Raw genomic sequence first — 6000 nt, 5'->3', positions numbered from 1 at the left:
AAGGCTCTACATATGTATATATATATATACCTTTTGTTGTTGTTAATTCATATTTAAACCATATTGATCTTGATTTATTTTTATTATAATATCCATTGGGGATAACTTGTAATAAAATGGGCAAAATCACATACCTGGTAAGAGTTTAACTTGCTGGTTTTGTTCTGGTAATATATTAAAATTCTTATAGAGGACTACTGTTGATCTAGCTTTGGGAATTTATTCCAAAGGAAAAGAGTCATGTACAAGAATATTCAGTATGGCATTATGAAAAACTGGAAATGTTCCATATGATCAAAAGTCATACCAATAACTTAGTAGCAGAACTGCAGTTACCACCAATCTTCCTGAAACCCTGAGCAGCATTCTCTGTTATTCTACTCTCACATCCTACCACCTGGACCATAGAAATATTCAAGGTAGAAGGGCCCTTTGTCACCATCTTCTCCAAGTTCTCACTTGAGAAATAGGAAACTGAAGGCCCAGATGTTAAGTGAACCTCCCACGTGAACAGCCATTTATAGTCAGCATAGTTTTCCTTATATAGTACAGGAGGGATGACCCTCCATCTTCTTGTCTAGCCAAATAGTAATCAGATTTTACCTTTTTCTGTCACAGTTTTATTACTCTGCAAAATACCTAGTTTCTACTGGCAAAATTTCTCTTATTAGGTCAGTTCCCAGAAGTGAAATTATTGTCACCCATGTGTTCAAAAAATTAATCCACTTTCTACTTCTCTGGTTGCTGATGAGTACAAAGACATGATCACATTGCACGGGTCCACCCAGACTGTATCCCAAAGGCCTTTGGAATGCCTAGTAAATCTGGGCTCAACCTGAGGTTTAAAAAAAAAAAAAAATATCCCTGGATTTTCTCTTAAAATGAAGTGGAAAGCTTTTCTTAGCTCTGTCTTCTATCTTGCTTCCAATATAAGACTGAGCATGCTTCTGAACAGATGACATAAAATGGCCACCTCATGAAGACCTATTCCGTACTTCAACTCCTGAGCAATCATATTTTCTAGGACAATGTCCCCTAGAGGGTTAAAATAAATATTTTGTATGGCACCCAAAGTCGTTTGCAAAGCCCAGTAATCATTTCATGTAATGAGAAAATAATGGAGGAAGCTCTGGAAGGAAGCCACTAAAAGCCATCTTTTGAGGCTAACATGTGCAAATGGGTTAGCTGAGTTCTATTGCTTTTAAGGCACAGTGATTTAGGTGATTGTTTAAGTCTTTTTAACTGCATCAGTATTTAAACAGCATTTGTATGTCTGAAGACCAGAGAACCCAAAACAAATTTCACAGAAACCCACTCTAATTCTCTAATTTATTAAGAAGTAGGGGCGCCTGGGTGGCGCAGTCGGTTAAGCATCCGACTTCAGCCAGGTCACGATTTCGCGGTCCGTGAGTTCGAGCCCCGCGTGGGCTCTGAGCTGATGGCTCAGAGCCTGGAGCCTGTTTCCGATTCTGTGTCTCCCTCTCTCTCTGCCCCTCCCCCACTCATGCTCTGTCTCTCTCTATCCCAAAAATAAATAAACGTTGAAAAAAAAAAAAAAGAAGAAGAAGTAATGGCTTTAGGACCATAAGAATTCATAACATATGTGAGTCTGAGAACACACACCAAAGATCACTGGAATTCTGGTGCAATCTGCAATTGGCTATCCTCACAGTAGAAGGCAAAAAAAGAAAGAAAAAAAAACCCTGTCTTCTCTGAAGCAGTTGAGTCTACTTCCTTAAACGGATCAATGACCTAGCCCACTTATCTCTCTGAAGTCCTCCTTGCCTTTGTCTGCTCTTCTTCCCTTTGCTTTGAAAGCAGGTTGAGCCCTCTGGGTTATGTAGACTGTGGCATAACCTGAAATACAACTTAATATAAGCCCATCACCAAAAAGTCTTCACAACTACCCTGTCTGGTCCCCTGAAAAGCATCACTGTCCATATGGAGAGGTGTTTCATAACCCTTCCATGTTTATTGCTTCTTCCCAGCATTAAAGTATGTAAGCATCCAAAAGAGATGATCTCTTGGCTGCAATAGCTCATTTGAAATGCACTCCATAATTAACAACTTTGAAAGCAAAGAGGTAAATTTTGTCACATGTATTATTAAAGCAGAGTGAGATCCCCCAGGACCAAATTAGGTGCCTGATTAAAAATGTCCATGTTAAGAGAAACAAGTAGATAGGGAGATGCGCTCTCAGCCATCCCAAATTAACATGCTGATTGCAGTGCATGTTCAAGCCATGTGGAAAGACGCAGAACTTGGGTCTGCCTTGGTGAATGAGAGAGAACTCTGGTGTCGCAGCTTGAATGCAGGTCAACCAGAGTCAGCTTCAGTAGGGTCATCTGCAAGTGAAGACATGAGGGACTGGGATGAGTGACCCGATGGGCAAATAACCGAGCAACCAATGTGTGACAGAAAATGTAATACTGAGAACTACATATTTTCAAGTGCTGTGCTAGATGGTAAATTTTAGGCTTCTGGTGATTTTTTCTTCCCTCTTGATTTTGGCCAAGACTCCTACCACCTCCACACCCCTGGTTCCACTTGTGTACATTGTCGGAGTGGGAAAAAAGGACTCACAAGGGAACTCTTAAGCGATTTTGGGAAAAGAAGTTAAAAATATATCTGAACTCTTATTTTGTTGTGGGATGCAGTATATTCTCATATAACTGCACTCAAATTGATTTTATAAAGACTTTTTAAAGTCTAACTCCTGCCAAACTTCTAGAATGATTTACAATAATCTCTGAGAAGTGCCACATAGCCATCAAAAGAAAGCCAAACTGTGGCACAATAGACAATACTGTCACTTTAAAAGAGGAGAATTCCTACGGCTCCGATGCCTCAGAGAGATGAGGACTATAAAACACCCTCTTAACTTACTGGTGATTGTGGCAGGGAAGAGAGAATTTAATGAGCTTGGCAAAGCAGCTCAGTGGCTCTCTGCCTGGACTCAGCTTTGTGCATCCCACATCCAGAGATGGCTCTTTGTTTAAACAGGACTGACTCCCTAGAGTTACTTCTTCCCTTTTCCTAAGGCAGTGTGTTTGGTTGACAAGAGCTGTCTTCCCCAAATGAATGCAGCTACCAAATATACACAAAACCTAAAATTCAATTAAAAATTTTTAAAAGCTGAAAAAGAAAAGAAAACATGCTAATGTAGTAATCCCAGAGACTCTGCTTTAATGAGCATGCTGACTGTGGCCAAGTTAAAACTGTTGTGGGAATCATAATTCGAAATTTCCTGCTCTATTCAAATTCTCCAGGGCCAAATCGTCATAAAGATCTTTCTTATATTGGAATTCCATCTTTCCAGAATGTAAAGAACAATCTACCTTTATATCCAATGTAAATCAAAATTAAGAGAGGAATTTCAAGGTGACCTTGGATATGTCATTTCACCCTTCTGCATCTCATCAATGAATGAAGGTTTTTGGATCTCTTAGTCCCTTGCCAGCACTAACATTGTATGATTCTGTTTTACAGGTGCTACCCAGGAATTGCGGGTTATATAAATCACACACGAGTAAGAAGGAACCACTAAGGAAAGGCAGTTAGAAGCATACATCTCAGATCTCTTTCAAAATGTTAGCCAACAGGTTAATTTCCTTGGCATATTGCCTTCTTAGCTGTCAACATCTAGTATTACTTCCACTGCAGGACTTTAAAAATAAAAACATTTTTAAATGATCCGAACTCTAAAGGATGGCTTGAAGCTAAGAAGTTAAAAATCGATGAATAAAAGTTAAGGATGACCATTCATTGGAGAGTCTGGTCTCTGTGGTTATTTTATATCATACTCTGAAACCATTTTTCCCTAAGTTCTTATTTCAATGTATATGACACATTTCAGGTTTTATCCCCACATGACAGCCTGTGTTTTTCAGAATCCTTAGTGGGATGAAGCCCTATGACATAATATGAGGTTTAAATGACACAGAATGCACAAGTAAAGGCTATCCTCAATGACAAGGAAGAGAGTCTAGTCCATTTTTCTTCTAGATACTGGTTGTATTTTTTTTTAATTTTTTAATGTTTATTTTTGAGAGATCGAGAGAGATCGAGAGAGATCGAGAGAGATCGAGAGAGATCGAGAGAGAGAGAGAGAGAGAGAGAAGGAGGGGCAGGGAGAGAGGGAGACACAGAACCTGAAGCGGGCTCCAGACTCTGAGCCGTCAGCACAGAGCCTGACATGGGGCTCAAACCCACGAACCGTGAGATCATGACCTGAGCTGAAGTCGGACGCTCAACTGACTGAGCCACCCAGGCGCCCCTATTGGTTGTATTTTAAGTAGTATATAGTTTTTCCTCATTCTTGTAATCTGCTTTTGTCCATGTGATAAAGATCTAGCTATTACATGAAGAAGAAAATGAAGATGAAGACTAAAAAGAAAGAGGTGAAGGAGAAAAGAAAGGAAAAGGTATAGAATATAGTTGGTATGAGGTTGTGGGAATGAAGAGCAGTTAAAAAAAATCCAGCAACCAAACTTTGCACTAATTTGTGCTTGATCTTGACTAAATCAGTAGATGTCTCTGAACCTCAGTGTTTCAGCTATGGAATAATTTGGCTGGATTATGAGTGGTGTCTACCATTCCTTCCAACCCAAACATGTTATGACAATAAGCGACTAGAAAACAGTTATAATTTGAACACCCAAATGGGAATGTGAAAAACCTTAAAGGCCCCAGTTGTGATCTTTTTAAGATCAAGAAAAGTTTCGGTGGATTTGGCAGGAGAGATGGGGAGGGGGGGGCGGGTAATTGGCTTCTTGCTTGTTTTTAATCTGTTATTAACATTCTTTTTTTCTCTCACCCTGTCAGCTCAAGGGGGCACATTTTACCCTTAGCACCCCTCCTAAGTTCTGAATTCACAGTATGCCAGAAGATCATCAAAGTTGTCTTATTCCTTTCTCTAAGTACCCAGAAACAATTATTCAAATGTTTGCCACTTACAAGGAACACTGAAAGCAGCTCTGGAAGAGTTGAGGGAGTTAGTATAAAGCTTCTGTCAGTGATGCTAGATGGAGGGGTGATAAGATTCATTGAAATGTAGATCGCAAGGAGAGGAGGTTTACAAAGCACTTACAGAGTCTAAGATGAAAAGAATTATATTAGTGCCAACGAGTATTATTCCATAAAAATTCCCTTTGTGACTGATGAGAAGGAGCTCAAATCTTCAAATAAAACATTTAATTCACACCTGACAGCAATTTTCAGAGTTTGGAACAAGCAATGTTAGTAATTCCATTCTTAGCCCAGGGAAAAACCGTGCAGCAGAATAGAGTGGCAATAAAATAAATGTCTATGGTTCTTGAAAAATAAAAACTCTGAAGAGAAAGGCCTTCTGGCAAAAAAAAGTAAACCCCATGTGCTGGTCTGAATTCCTCTAACTTTCAATTAGTGGGTTAAGGAGATTCCAACGTTTGTGTTATTTCTGCACTAGTCTAACTCACACATTAGTACATGCACACAGTTGAGCCTCAGCATTTGTGGATTCAGCATGTGTGTTGTTGATCATTTACAAGCAACTTCTGAAGGACTTTGACTGGTGGTTGTCATTTTGCAGAAAACCCAGCATAAGTAAAGCTGGGTAGGATGGCTGCTGAATGAATCAATTAATGAGCATCCTCAGTAACTACTTCTCAATGTGACCTCACTATTCTCTACTCTCCTGTTGCTTTGCGTTAATTTCCATGAAGCAATATGCACAATAGCCCCCTAAATGGGGGAAAACTAAAAGCAAATGATGGATTCATAAATCTGGTCTTTCATGGACCTACATGTTGGGACTGAGGATGGACAATCACACCCTTTCTGCTACCATGTGTAACCAATTGAAAAACAGAAGGTATAAACAGATGAAGTATCAAAATATGTTTGGTTACCAGTAAACTGAATTAGAGAATGCAGTTTGGCCTATTGCCACATGTAGGCTTCCTACCATTTTCCTCCTGCAATTAAACACACCTATCCAGTCATAGCAGAGCACTAGACAAA

At 39.5% G+C, this 6000-nt stretch overlaps 1 long non-coding RNA gene across 1 annotated transcript in view; it reads right to left on the bottom strand.

The window, feature by feature from the left end:
* Nucleotides 1-1990: 1990 nt before the first annotated feature.
* LOC125169115 (uncharacterized) overlaps nucleotides 1991-6000 on the bottom strand; it is a 28697-nt gene continuing 24687 nt past the window's right edge. Inside the window, exon 5 of the long non-coding RNA XR_007153456.1 lies at nucleotides 1991-2345. This is a non-coding gene — a long non-coding RNA (uncharacterized LOC125169115). The remainder of the gene's footprint in view (nucleotides 2346-6000) is intronic.

The sequence above is a fragment of the Prionailurus viverrinus genome, chromosome B3, assembly GCF_022837055.1.
Source record: "Prionailurus viverrinus isolate Anna chromosome B3, UM_Priviv_1.0, whole genome shotgun sequence".
Classification (NCBI taxonomy): domain Eukaryota; kingdom Metazoa; phylum Chordata; class Mammalia; order Carnivora; family Felidae; genus Prionailurus; species Prionailurus viverrinus.
Note: the sequence above shows the minus strand (reverse complement) of the source record. Positions and strands in the feature narration are given on the sequence as shown.